The following is a 15,514-nucleotide window of genomic DNA, read 5'->3' as shown; positions in this document are numbered from 1 at the left end:
CGGAGGACATAGGGCGTGTCTGCGCAAGCGCAGTTGTGCGTTCTGTCGTCGTCACGTGTGGGGGCGGGGTCGGGCGGAGCCGGCCCTGGCTGGCAGTAGGGGGCGTGGGAGTTAAGTGCGCGCGCGCCTGTTCTCCTGCAGCCGAGTAGTCGCGTGGGGCGGGGCCGCGTGCGCGGGGTCGGGGGCGCGCGGGCCGAAACGGACTAGGGACGCGGCGGCGGTTGGTGGTGGCCTTAGGAGAGTCTTGCCCGGATTGTGAGAGGCGGCGGTGGAAGCACTCTTCGCACCAGCAGAGGCAGCGACCCCGACTGAGGCGGCGGGCCAACGCGTGCTCTCTGGGCGGGGTGCGGCGGGGGATGTGCCTGGCCCGGCCGGGCGGAGTCTCTCTGACAGGGCGGGGGATGCGCGGCGGCCGCTCGCCCGGACCTTGAGGCAGTGGGCCCACCCTCGCGCAGCGGTCCGACCCTCGGTAGCCTTGGCTCCTGCTGCCTTCTTTGGCCAGACCCTGGGGCAGAGGGTGGGAGGCAGCTTCCGCCCAGGAGGAGGGAGCTGTGGTGGCCACCGCGGCGCAGCCCGAGGTAAGACCCGCCCCAGCGGCCCTGCCGCCGAGCCCGGCCCACGTCCCAGTCTCGCTCTTTGGCTCCTGCTGGGCCGCCCCGCCCCAGCGGAGACGCCCCACGAACGGGTCTGCCTCGGAGCCTTATTGACTCCTGATCTGGGCCGGGATTCCCCAGAGACCCAACCCCTCGTCTTCCTTCCATGGGGTAGATCCCGGTTGGTTTTCCAGCCTCAGCTGCAATTCTGTCACCATTCCCCGTCCGCGCCTACCCTGTCAGAACCCCCTCAGACTTCCAGGACTCAATATTGAGTCTCCAGACTTCATTATGCGGGACCCGATAGTAGTGCCCGAGACACGGCCACTTCCTAACCAATTGCGACCCCCAGCTCACAGGTTTCCCAGATAGGTCGCTGCCCCCGCCTTCACTTTTTAATAGGACTCTCCCATCCCCTCCTCCCAGTTGGCATACTCTCTAGCCATCTAGCACGTCCCCTACCCATCGGGGCTTTCGGACAGCTTGTGTCGGGATGCTCTCACCTCCAGTAGATTAGGGTCAGCCCCTCTAGACACCATCACAGCTTTGGGTCTTCTTTATCCGCTGTTATAGTGTCTCCCAAACCTTATCTTTCTTCCTGTTTGCGATCCTTTTTTTTTTTTTTTTTGATTGAAAATGCTTTGCCTCCAAATCCTGATTTAGTCTAGAATATTCCCCCAGTGAGACTAAGGAGACCGAAGTGAAACCCATGTTTGGAAGGTTTGTTCTCGCCACTGAAAGTGGAGGGAAAGGAAAGATTATCTATCGAAGCACAGGACATGCTGTGTGTGCCATTATAAGTTCGTACACCCTGCTCCTCATATTATTTCGTAGAACTAAAGAATTAGTATAGATCTGAGACTTTATGGGCTTCTATAAGGATTAAGTCTTATTACACCAATGAATGTATTTTTTCCATGTATCATCTACATTACCTCCTTGTAGATTTCTACAGATATTTTATACTAGTTTTGAAAGATATTAGGGGACTTTTAAAAAAATTTTTCTGTTTTTGAATTGGCTGGGAAAATATTTCTATCCATCCTTAATCCCTGAAAACTTTATTATCATACTAATAATAATTTTCTTCTACCTAGCATTGCTGTCTTCTCTAAGGAGCAAGTACAAAAGTCATGCAATGAGACTGGGGGTATAGCTCAGTGGTAGAGCGCTTGCCTAGTGTGTGTGAGGCACTGAGTTGGATTCTCAGCACCACACATATAAATAAAGACCTATCAACAACTAAAAAAATTTTAAATTAAAAAATGTAATGTTTATTGTGTCATTACTAAAAGCTTTATCAATAATAGTAAAATATTGAAGATTGTATTCCTGAGCTGTCAAGAAGGAAATAGTGTTGCATCAAATGATCAGTCCATAATTTTAACTTTTAAAGGGATAAAGGATAAAAAACTGTTTGTAGTCACTACTTTAAAACTTTTTATGTGTATGTGGACAGAGAGGGAGAAAATCATATTGAAATTATGGGTAATAAGTAGACCTAGTATAAATGTCAAAAGGTTCTGGAGAGTAGTGTAGTAGAATGGTTCTCTTCCTCCTTAGTTCTCTAGCCACCCATTTTTTTCCTTAGAACAACCTCTTTCCGGCTTCTCATGTATCCTTCTTGTGATATTTCCAGCATTTACAAGTTCATATGGTATATTAAGACACAACACACATAAGTGGTTGCATACTATACACTTTGTATATAGCTTGTTTTTTTCCACTTAATTACTGGATCCTAGAGATAATTTGATAGACGTATGGATATCATTTACTGGCTGGATAGCATTCCATTTTGATGAACTTGAGGTCTTTTGCTTTTATAGAAAATACTGCACATTTTTAAATATATCAGTTATATGTATGTTTTAATACATGAAGTGAAAAAAATTCCTGTTTCTTTTGTGTTGACCTACATAAAAGGATATAAGTAAGTTTCTGATTGAATCTCTGAGCTACAATAATGTGACTACTTTTTGATATTTAATTTAAAAATCAAGGATTTAAAATTGGTGACTAAATTATCAGATATGCATTTTTTTTTTTTTTTAAAGTCACTGACTTCATGGGCTGTGGTTGTATCTCAGTGGTAGAGTGCTTGCTTCACATGTGTGAGTCACTGGGTTCAAGTCTCAGCACCGCATATAAATAAATGAATAAAGTAAAGGTCCATCAATAGCTAAAAAATATTTTTTAAAAAAGTCACTGACTACAGTGATTAGGGTGGACTGAAGAGTAGAGTAGGCTTAAGCTTTAATATCAGGAGGGTAATCCAGACAAATGATAATGGGTCTGAACTTGGGACTGAACTTGGTGATTTACTTGGATTCCAGGTTGGGGAGAGTGTGTAAAGATTTCTCCCTGTGCCTTTCAGTGAGGTAGGGAGCCACATAAAGGAGTGAGATTTTTATTTTATCAAAGAGGGACAGAGGGGTTCACATTGTGGGATGTTAAGTTTGGTTGAATGTGGGTCCTTCAGGTATAGGTGGTCAGTGGACAGGTGGATTTGTGGCTAAAACTTGCAGTTAACAAGTGCTGAGTTGGTAGTGATAAATTTTGGAGACAAAGCTTATAGATGAAAGGAGAAAAGGTTTAGGACAGAAAACTAACATTTAAAGTGCAATATTTTAATATATATGTTTAAAATTTTTAAAAAGCCTTATTGTAGGTTAAGCATCAGTAGTGAAATTCACTATATATGATGTTTTAACATATTTTCCTCTTAATTTAGTGGTGTGTACTTAGGAAAGTAGAGAAAACTTAGTTTTTTTTTTTTTTTTTTTTTTTTTTTTTTTTAAATGGGGAAGGGTTTTTGCTAGTCTGGAACTCCTGGGCTTAAGTTGTCCTCCTGCCTCAATCACCTGTTGAACTGTGACAACCAGTGTATTCCACTGTGCCTGGTCCAACTTAGGTTTTTTAAAAAGTACAACTTTAGGAGAAATTAGTAATATAAACACCTTCTTTCCTAATCATTTGGAGTATACTATGTAGTTGTTTAACTTTTAATATTTGCAAAGAAGTGCAGGAACTTTGAAAATATAGTTTGCCAAGAATGTTAAGGTTTTTAATTTGATGTTTTAGGTGTATTAACTTAGTTTGAAATAAACATTGAAGACTTTTCCAACATCTTTAAAACACAACCTTGACTTAATGTATTGGTTCCTAAGTCCAGGGTTGCTGTTTAGAGCTCTTGCTTCTCTGCTCTATACCTCTGTAAATGACTGCCTACTGAATACTGAATATCTTCACCTGGTTTCACATTTCACAGGCACTTTCAAAAAAGTGCAAAAGAAAACTCTTTTCTGCCTCTTTCTCCAAAACAGTTGTGCATGTGTGGGTGGGCAGGTACGCAGATGAAAGTGCAACAATTTTTTTTCTTCCTCCTCATTTGCTACCTTTATTAATACCTTCATGAAGCCTTTAAGAACTTTGTGAATCATCTTCCACTAAATTCTGAACCTCAACACTAACATTTACTTTGTTACTAAGTCTTGAACATTTGTTCTCATATTTCTGATCATTGGTTATTATTCTTTATTACTCTTTTGTTGTCTCTATTTTAACTCAAAATGCCTGTTGTGCTTCTGTAATGCTTTCTAAGTGTTCATGTTGACTTCTGTTCTCTGCCTCCTTTTGTCATACTCTCTTTTCATTCTTTGCACTACCGCTAAAGTAAGTGTTCTAATACTCTTTTATTAGGCCCTTTCAGTTGCAAGGAAGAGAGAAGTTATCTTAAGTAATGGAATGCTTTTTTGAAGGAAACATACATGCCCAAGGGAACCTAGGAAAAGCCAAATAAATTTGTTTCAAGAAGAATGGAAACCTAATAAAGTTGTAAGCAGGAGAAGACAGATTTCACTTTATTTATTTATTTTTTTGTGGTGCTGGGGGTTGAACCCAGGGCCTTATGCATGCTAGGCAAGTGCTGTATCACTCAGCCATAGAGGCAGCCCTACATGTGCTCTTTTGTTGTCTAGCTACTCTTTCTTTTTGGCTTAATCTTTCTCTCTCCTCCAATTTCCTCCTCCTCTATTTTATTGCTTCAATTTATTCCTAGTTTCTATTCCTTAAAACTTATTTGTTGCTCCTGTGCCAACATCTTGCTTTCTGGCTGCTGTCCTCCCCCCCCCCCCCCCCCCCCGCCTTTTTTTTCCCTTCCTTGCTGCTAACATTTTAATTTCAGCTCCTGAGCTAACTTCTTAGTTTTCTTAGGATTTTCTGGTTTAAATTCCCAAGAATCCATTTCTCTGGCTTAGCTCTTTTTCTCATTGGTTGCCAGCAGGACATGGATAATGTGACCACTCCTGGACACACAGTGTTGGCTGTGTGTTCATCTGTACATATGGATGTGGGGCAGATCATAATGGTGAAAAGTATAGGGCTGTAAGCAGTCAGTCACTGTAATTGACATGTATAAATTTAATCAACCTTTCCAGTTGAAAGATCTTCAATGCTTTCCTATTGCTTTTAGGATACAATTTAAAGAAGCATGGCGTGTATATAAGGTCATTTATTTTTTGGTTTTTATTTTTTATACCAGGGATTAAACCCAGGAGGTGCTTAAACACTGATCCACATCCCCGGCCCTTTTTATGTTTTATTTTGAGATAGGGTCTTGCTAAGTTGCTCAGAGCCTCACTAAATTGCTGAGGCTGGCTTTGAACTTGTGATATCTTGCCTCAGCCTCCCAAGTCACTGGGATAACAGGCATGTACCACAGAACCTGGCATAGGTCATTTATGATCTGACTCTTCTCTAGATTTTCTTTCCTTTTGCCTCAAATTCTATGATGCGCTTTCACTGAATTTAGATTTCCTGTCCTGCAAGTGCTTTCTCTTGTCTTTACATTCATCGATTCTTATCTTTTTCTTTGCTTGGCTAATGCTTGTCTGATCTTTAGGACTCAGTTCAGGTGTATGTTCTGTTTTTTGGTACCAGAAGTGCTTACCCTCTGAGCCACATCCTCAGCCCCTGCCCCACCCCCCACTTTATTTTGAGTCAGGGTCTCACTAAGTTGCTTAGGGCCTCACTGAGTTGCTGAGGTTGGCTTTGAACTTGTGATCCTTCTGCCTCAATCTCCCAGGTAGCTGGGATTTTGGGTGTGTGCCACTGCGCCTGGCTCAGGTGTATCTTCTTAAAGACGTTTTCCTTTGCCCTTTCCGGATTAAGATAGGTGCCATTCCTGTGTATTTATTTCTATTATAGCTCTCTGGTGATTTTGCCCAATTATTTGTCTATTTTCTCCACTAGTCTTTAAGTTCTTTGGTAAAAGAGATAGGGTTGGTACTTTATAGTAAGTTAGGTTTTTAGATTAGGGATTTTAAAAAGTATAAGCCTTTGGGGCTGGGGTTGTGGCTCAGAGATAGAGTGCTTACCTACCATGCATGAGGCACCGGGTTCAATCCTTAGCACCACATAAAAAATAAAATAAAGATAGTATCCACCTATAACTAGAAAACAAATATTTTAAAAAATAAGCCTTTTATAAATTGTAGATGCTTCTCAACCTACCATGGGGTTATGTCCTGATAAGCCCATTGTAAGTAGAAAACACATTTAACAACACCTAATTTACTGAACATCATGGCTTAGCAACAAGTATCCTATAGAGTATTAGTTGTTTACCCTTGTGATCCTGTGTGGCTGACTGGGAGTTGTGACTTATTGTCACAAGGTAGGATTGCAAGAGTACTGTACTGCATTTCACTAGTTTGGGAAAAGATCAAATTCAAAATTTGAAGTACTGTATCTACTGAATACATATTACTTTTGCACCATAATAAAGTTGAAAAATCTTAAGTCGAACCATTGTAAATCAGGGACTGGCTGTATACAAGAAGAACATAGATGATGAAAATTCAGTATAACAAACATCTACATCAAGATACAAAATATTATTAAAACTCTGTAAACTACCTCTTCTAGTCATTAATCTAGTTCATAGATTTAATTTTATAAGGTATAACTCTTTTAAATTGATTTTTTAATTGGCACATTATAATGACAGTATACATTGTGACGTATTCCTACATGCACATAACATAATTTGGTCAATGTCATTCCCTGGTACCACCCCTTTTCCTTCCCTCCTCCCTTTCTAGACTACTGGTTTTCTTTTTAATTTCATGAGATAACTTCCCTTTTTTCCTCCTCTTTGTTCTGTGTGTGAGAAGAAACAAGACCTTTGACTTTCTGAGCCTGGCTTATATCTCGACATAATGCTTTCAAGTTTCATCCATTTTCCTATCGATGATATAATTTCTTTATGGCTGAATAAAACTCTGTTATGTATATTTACCACAATTTTTTTTTTCAGTACCAGGAAATGAATCCAGGGGTAATTTACCATTGAGCTACATCTCCAACCCTTTAAAAAATTTTAAAGTAATTATGCAAGCTGGTCTTGAATTTATTATGATCCTTCTGCCTCATCCTTCCAAGTTGCCAGGATTATAGGCATGAGCCACTGTATGTGGTCACTTTATTGCATTTTTTTTATCCATTTATCTGTTGATGGGCACCTAAGTTGGTTCCCTGTCTTGGCAATTGTGAGTTGTACTGCTGTAAACATAGGAATGTGTGCATTGCTATAGTATGCTTACTATCTTATTATCTTTTGGATAAATATCAAGGAGTGATATAACTGAGTCATATAGTGGTTTCATTCCTAGTTTTTTGGGGAACCTCTATAAGGATTAACATAGTGGTTGTACTGAATTACAATCCTACCAATAGCGTGTAAATGTTCTCCATGTCTTTGTCAGTATCATTATTTGTAAATGGCAAAACTCCTAACTTGTAGGTATCTCTGCATATTTTATAAATATATCTTTAAATATACAAGAAGGCTCGGTATTGGAATTTTGACCCCATGGAAAGAACATATATAATTTACATTATAGAAATTTTGGCATATTTTTATGTAATAGACAAAATCTATTTTGTGGGATGTTTGTATTTAGGAGAGTTTTCTTGTTTATAAGTTAAATATTTTAGAATAGTAAAAAAGAATATGATAGATCAAAGTATTTTTGCTGAAAGTGGCCTATTAATTTTGAGTAGTTAGCATGCTTAGGATTGGTATAATAAACATGTAAAAAGCACTTTCCAAATGGTGTTTGGCCTCTGGGTTTTACTGTGAATTATGTTGCTAGCATATTTTGGCAATGGGGTCATCCTGCGGGCAACTGGAGTATAATTTTACAAGTACAGTAAGGAAAGCACTAGCTGTCCTTGTGTCATAGATAGCCGATTTCTAAAAATTGGTTCTTTTTTTTTTTTTTTTTTACAACTAACAGTAATTTTAGAGTGTACTTTTTCTCAGCTTTGATTTTTAAGGTTATATGGTTCTTTGAATATGAAGCTATTCTTTTAAATATGCTTTTTTTCTTAGTTAGGCTTTTCTGTCTGTTAATCTTAAATCCGTTATGCCCAGTTAAGTGGAAAGAATATGGACTTTTAAACCTAGATTTCCAACAGGTTTTGCTTGAAGTTCCAGCCTCATCACTTTTGAATTGTCATTTAAAGGAAAGTCACTTAATATTTGTGAACTTCAGAATATTGATAGTTCTTACCTAAAAGATAATTGTTAAACATCCCCCCCCACCCCTATTTTTTTGTGACAGGGTCTTGCTGTATTGATTGTGGTCTTGAACTTTCCTGGGCTCAAGTAACTTCCTTAGTCTCCAGAGTAGTTGGGATTACAGGTGTGCACCTTTGTACCTGGCTGGAGTTGAACGTCTTACGTAAAGCACCAACTATGTAGTAGATACTCACAAATATTCCTTTTCCTCCTTGAATATGTCTTGATTTTTATTATGTTTAAAAATGAGATCAAGAATTTTAAGAATTTTGTTGTGTGGCTTTTAGAATAAATGGCTAGTCAAAGTTTGTTATTAATAGAAGTAAATATTAGGCTAGTTTACTAGCTGTCTTTCAAGTATAATCATTGTTCAATTCAAAATAGTTCAAACACACTTTTGATCTTAGTAAGATTAATGAATGTTAAATATATTTGATTCAGCATGAGATATAATAAGATGTATTTTGTTTGCCAATGACAAACATTCCTTAAATCATTGACAGATTTTGGTACTATTTCTGTTTGTAGTGTGTTAAGTATTTGTTTGAAATCTGTTTACTTTACCGATCAAATGATAGTGGGTTGAGTAATCTCTGGATTTTTTTTTTTTTAAATGTAAGAGAAAGTTCTTCAGGTGACTGTAGACATTTATTTGTAAATAATATTTGGTTCTTTTCCTATCCTCTGCTTTACTTTTTTTAATAATAAAAAACTTTAAAAAATGTAGAAAGTTGTAAGAAGACAGCAAAAGAATATTAATATGCCTGCAATTTGGATTTATAAGTTAGGGACTGAAGGTGTAGTTCAGTCATAGAGTGTTTGCCTAGTATATATGAAGCCCTGGGTTCAATCCCCAGCAAAAAGATGAAAAATTAACACTCTGCCATCCATGTTTGCTTTATTGTTCCCTATGTGTATGTGTATTTTTGCTGAAACTTTTGAGAATACGTTGTAAATATGACAAGTTTACTTCAAAATTCTTTGGCATATATTTAAGAACTAGATTTTTTCTTTTTAAAATTTTTTTAGTTGTAGATGGACATAATACCTTTATTTTATTTTTATGTGGTCTGTGAATCGAACTTGGTGCCCTCCACATGCGAAACAAGCACTCTACCACTGAGCAACAATCCTAGCCTCTTAGATTTTTTTCTTAACATTACCACTTAAGAAACAATAGTACCCCCAGTAACACTTAATATTCAGTCTATGTTTGAATTTTCCTAGTTGCCCTTTAAAATGATTGTTTAAATTAGAATTCAATTTTTTTTTTTTTGCATTTAATTTGTCTTTTAATCAAGAACAGCTCCTTCTCACAGTCCCTTTTCCATCACCCTGAAATTTCTTTGAAGAGAGCAGATCAGTTACCTTGTAGAATGGCCTGTTTTCTAGAGTTATCTGATTGTTTCTTTGTGCTATTGTTTAACTTGTTCTTCTGGTCTCTGTATTGCTTGTAAACTGGCAGTATGTTAAGGCTTGATTATATTCATGCTAAAAAATTTTGGCAAGAATACTTCATAGGTGATGTTATATATTATGTTGCATATTATGGAGGAACATATCAAGTGTCCCATTGTTAGTGATCCAAGTTTAATGAGGTTTTAGGTGGTATTTGCTACGTTTCCATTTTAAAAGTATGTTGTTTTATACTTCTACAATCAAGCATATAACTTGTGGGAGTGATATTCTTATGATTTTAGCATCCTTTGTTGATTCTTAGACATATAATTGAAGGTCTCAAAATGGAGGATTTTTCTAATTCTGTAATTCTTGTACATTTATTAGCTATCATGTTTCAATTAGCAAGAGCTTCATAACCTTGATCTATTAGAAGTGAATTATAATTACTGCTAGAAGGGAAGAGTAAATTCCTTAATTTTCAGAGTGAGGAGTTATGTATTTGTCATCTACAGTGGTGGGAAATGAGTTTTTGAATAGTCTCATGGTTTTTTTAAAATTTTTTTTTTAAATTTTCTTCCTTTTTTTAAAAAATATAATACCTTTATTTTTATGTGGTGCTGAGGATCGAACCCAGTGCCTCACACATGCTAGGCGAGCGTTCTACCTCTGAGCCACAACCCCAGTCTATCTTTTATTTGTGATGTTACTCAATTATTTTTATAGACATTGCCTTTAAAAACAACAACAACAACAAACAACCCAGGGCCTCACATATGCTCAACATGTGCCTTACCACTTAGCTACATCCCCAGTGTTTTCAAAAAGTTTTGAGACAAGGTCTTGCTAAGTCCACGTGGTCTACAATTTGAGTTCCTTTTGCCTTCCAAAGAGCTGTGATTATAGGCATGCCAGCCACTGTGCTTGGCAAGACAGTATTCTTTTTGATGCTTGAATAGTCTCACATAAGGATAGTGGGACCCTTTCAAGCAGGCTTCTGGGTTCTTTTTTGCCCAAATCAGTTAGTTTTTGAGTCAATCCTTACTTTTGGATTCAAGATATTTTGGTTCACTGTGGACTTTTTTTGCTTTAAAATCAACAGTTTCTTGAAGGAGCTTTGTTTCCTTATTGTGGAGGATTATATTTAGAATCCGGTATCTGGATATCAAGTATGCTTCTTCTTATTGTGCTGTCTTTGCTTCTAGGCCCCTTTAAGAAGGGGTGTGTGTGTGTGTGTGTGTGTGTGTGTGTGTGTGTGTGAGAGAGAACTATATTGTCATATTGATCTAATTAAAATTTAACATTGCAGGTTTCTTTTTTGTTACATTAGTTTAAATTTCTTTTATATTGAAATCTTGGTTTTTATTAACATTAATACATTTGATTTTTTACTAAGTATGTGGAAAATAGTTTCAAAATAAAACTACTCTGTGAAGTTCAAACTTTCTTTGCATTTCTTTTTTTCTTTCTTTCTTTTTTTGGTACTGGGGATTGAATCCAGTGGTATTTTACCACTGAGCTACATCCCCAGCCCTTTTTATTTTTTATTTTGAGACAGGGTCTCACTAAGTTGCTTAGGGCCTCACTAAGTTGCTGAGGCAGGTCTTAAATTTGTGATCGTCCTGTCTCAGCCTCCTGAGTTTTTGGCATTACAAGTGTGCACCACCATACTCAGCTCTGCATTTCTTTTTGGCTTTAGATTATACCCTATATACTTATTGTTATGAGTCTTATGTTGAGAAGTAACTTGAAAATTTTTCTTTGTGTGATTTTTTGCCAATTTGATAAGCAGCTAACTCTACTTATTTTTCATTTTATAATTTGCTTCCCTTGTTTTTTAATTTTTTAGAGTATGTAAAGTATTTACTTAGTTCAAAAGGAGAAACCAAAAGAAAAAGTAAACTTAGGACTCTTATTTTCTTAAATCCATCTCTTCTCTGCTTTCTGTCCCCCTACAAATAACCAATTTTGAAAGTTTTTAATTAATCATTCCAATATTTTTTTCCTTCAAAAATAAGATGTAGCATAGTCTCCATTTATACACCAGAATTAAGATATGATATATACTGTTTTGTACCTATTTAAATTTTTTAAAATTTTATTCAGTATATTCTGTACAAAAACATCTTTTTCATTCTTTTATTTATTCATTTATTTAGAGAGGGAGAGAGAGAGAATTTTTTAATATTTTTTAGTTTTCGGTAGACACAACATTTTTTTATTTTTTATTTTATGTGGTGCTGAGGATCGAACCTAGTGCCCTGAGCATGCCAGGAGAGCGCGTTACCGCTTGAGCCACATCACCAGCCCTTCATTCTTTTTTTTTAAATGGAGACATAATATTCTATGTGAGTGTATCATTATCTATTCAACAAATTTGGTTCTGCTGCATATTTGTATTTAATCTTTTGAACTGTGTATAATATAATAACTATGTAATGCATATTGAATAAATAAAATTTCTTTCCCAAGTAATTGAGAAAGAGTTGATTTTTGTCCAGAGAGGCTCATCATCAGAGAATTTTGTTGTTGAAAGAATTTTAAGAGAAATAGATATTTTTCACATGCAGTTGTATTTTCATGCCTTTTAATATTAGGGTATGGATAATAGTGAACGTTAACTTGCTTTGTTTTATGGTACAAGGGTTTGAAGAGATAATAGATGATTTGCTTGCCTGCTTTTACTTTCTGTGCTTCCCTGGCTTCTTGAAGCATTGGAACTAAAACTTGATGTGTTAGGGGTTTTTACGTGAGAATAGTTAAATATTCTGTCCTCAATGGATTTTCCTACAACCTCCCCTTATTCGTTTTTCCTTAACTTTAACTCCCCCCTTGCTCTCTTCTGCCTTAAACCTCCCAGATTATAAGGTTCTAAGCATTCTATACTTACAGTATAGTAAGGCAGATAGAATGTGTAGTTCTGTTAGGAGAAAGAGATTAATTAGGAAAATTACCAAAGGGATGGGAGAGAACGCCTGTTGGATTACAAGGAATTCAAGCTTTGGGGCTTGTGGACTAGAGATTGGAAGTTGAAGAACCTAACCACTCAAATCTAAATTTTCTTTTTTCCCCCACAAAAGTAACAGAATTTATTAGCTTAACAGAAAGAAAGCAGAACTTCCAAAGGAGAGGAGTTCTAAGAGAGGGATACCATAAATTGTTTTTATTCTAGTCATTGAATGGAATTTGTTTCTTTTTTGGTACCAAGGATTGAACCCAGGAGTGCCACTGAGCCACATCCCCAGCCCATTTTAAAATTTTTTTAGAGACAGGGTCTCACTGAGTTGCTAAGCATCTCACTGAGTTGCTGAGGCTGGCTTTGAACTTGAGATCCTCCTGAGCTGCTGGGATTATAGGCATGTGCCACCGTAACTGGCTTGTTTCATTTTTTGAACAAAATATTTGAGCACCTACCATGAGTATGTTGCTGTGCTGGGCACTGTGGAGAATAAACAATATTATGTAATTAATGGTAGTTTTTTATTATTTTTTAAAATTGTATACACCTAGGTACTAGACTTGCTTATGTTGTCTTATTGTATCAAATTCTCATAGCAATCATATGCAATTGTTATTTTTGTCTTTTTCACTTATATTTACATGAGTATGTGTAAAACACATACAGTTTAAAGAAAATTATGAAGTAAATATTTGTATTGTCCATTGCTCAGGCCAGTATACCAGAAGTACTCTCCACTTACCTTCCCTCCACTTGTCAACATATCCCTTTGTGGAAGTGATATTATCCTAATATTTGTGTCCATCATTTCTTCATAATTTTAAATGCCAAGGGTATACCCTTATATGCCTTATATCCTTATGTAGGTTTTTAAACTTTATACTGTGTATTTTATGTGATTGAAGAAATTTCGTTCAGCATTATATTTGTGAAATTAATTACATGTTGTTGTAGTTATATAGTTCATCAGATTTCATTGAGATACAATGATCCATTGGAGTACAGGTCAGTTTATTCATTCCAGTTTTGATGAACATTTGAATAGATTTCAATTTCTTGCTCTTACTGTACCGATAGTGCAGTGGTCAGTACTTTTTCATGTTTGCATGTATGCAGATGGTTCTCTAGCCTGCCTAGAAGTAGAATTTCTGGGTCTCAACATATGCACATACTCAAACTTTAATAATGGCAAAGAGGTTTTCAAAGTTTTTGATTCAGTTTATACCTCCATCAATACAGTGTGTGAGAATTTCCGTTGTTCTGAATCTTCCTGAATACTTGGTGTTAGCTGGCTCTAATTTTTGCCAATCTTAAAGTTGTGATGTTATCTCATGGTGTTAATTTTCATTTCCACAATTATTAATGAAGTGGAACATCTTTTCATGTTAGAAAAGATGTCATTTAAATTTCTTCTTGTGAAATATATGTTGAACTTGTTTGCCCAATTTTTGCTATTAGGAGGTCTTTTTCTTACTGATTTATTAGAAATTCTGTGTATGTTTTGGATACTAGTCCTTTAGTTATATGTGTTATCAATATCTTCATGTTGAAGGAGAAAGGAATATAGGGGACAGTGTCCACGTCACATTGTAAAATGGTAAATGGCATGGGATATATACTAGCATGGCCGTCTTGAAAGACACCATGTGTTAAACCCACTCATTACTGATTTTTATTTAATTGCTTTTAGAGAAAAAAATCTTAGGATTTCAGAGTTTTTTCTTTTTCTGGATCTGTAATTTAAATACATGTTAGATTGTTCAACTTTTCCTTCCTTCCTTCCTTCCTTCATTTTTTCTGTGCTGGAGATTGAGCCCAGGGTTTTACAATATAAGCATGCACTCTATTGACCTATATCCCCAGCCTTATCACTCATTCTTATGTTTCTTTTTATGTGTTTCTTCTTTCACTATGGATTATTTCTTGATCTCTTTTTTAATTTACTCATTCTTCCCTTAAGTGATTCCATTTTTAATTTTAATTGTATAATTTTAAAAATTCTTTTCAGTTCTTTTCACATTTGCTAAGTCATTTTTTATGATTCTTTTTAGATATATAATGCTTTTAATCTTATTTTTATTTTAGACAAATAAAATATGTATTTGGTTTCTGATGTCACACAAATAAGAAAAAGCAAATGAGAACAGAAGGGTATTTATAGGTTGTTAGGCTGACAGCATGAAAAACTTGTCTATAAACTGTAAGTAAAGCAATCTGGTGATATCAAGGATGGAGACACATAATTTTGCTCCTGTTAGTTTCTATTAATATCACTTTGTCATAAAAAATTAACATTTATTATGAGCTTCCAAATTTGTACAAAATGTATAAGACCTGTTTGGTTTATTCTGCTTAAAAGGATCTGAAGTACTCAGGGTAGTGACCTATGCCTGTGGTCTCAGCTCCTGGGTAGGCTTAGGAGAATTGCTTGAGCCCAGGAATTTGGGGCCAGTCTGGACAACATAGAGGAACCACATCTCTTTAAAAAAAATTAAAGTTAGATATTTGTTGAAGAAATAATTTAATCCAAATTATTGAAATAAAAACTTATAATATTTAGAGAGCTGCCACACTGTCTTCCAGAGTGGCTGTGATATTTTGCACTTCCACCAGTAGTGAATGAAAGTTCCTGTTTTTCAACTTCCTCATCAGCATTTGGTGTTGTCATTGTATTGGATTTTTGCCATTCTAATGGGTTTATGGTACAAACTCATTGTTTTAATTTTTAATTCCTTATTGATATCTGATTTTGAGTCTCTTTCATATGCTTATTTGCCATCTGTACATCTTTGGGGGGATGTCTTCAGATCTTTTTTCTTTTTTGCCCATTTTAGTTGGTTTGTTTTCTTGTTGAATGTTAAGAATTTGTATATTTTGAATACCGTTTCGTTATTATATATGTATTTTGGAAAAATGTTCTTTTGTTTTGTGGCTTGCCTTTTCATTCTCTTCACAGTATCTTTTGCTGAGCAGAAGTTT

At 36.4% G+C, this 15,514-nt stretch overlaps 1 protein-coding gene across 1 annotated transcript in view; it reads left to right on the top strand.

Moving 5' to 3' along the window:
- The first annotated feature begins 457 nt into the window (after window positions 1-457).
- Window positions 458-15,514, top strand: part of Myo9a (myosin IXA) — a 254,323-nt gene continuing 239,266 nt past the window's right edge. The window contains exon 1 of the mRNA XM_026387807.2: window positions 458-578. The gene's annotated coding sequence lies outside the window, so the exon portion shown is untranslated. The remainder of the gene's footprint in view (window positions 579-15,514) is intronic.

The sequence above is a fragment of the Urocitellus parryii genome, chromosome 6 (genome assembly GCF_045843805.1).
Source record: "Urocitellus parryii isolate mUroPar1 chromosome 6, mUroPar1.hap1, whole genome shotgun sequence".
NCBI lineage: Eukaryota > Metazoa > Chordata > Mammalia > Rodentia > Sciuridae > Urocitellus > Urocitellus parryii.
Note: the sequence above shows the minus strand (reverse complement) of the source record. Positions and strands in the feature narration are given on the sequence as shown.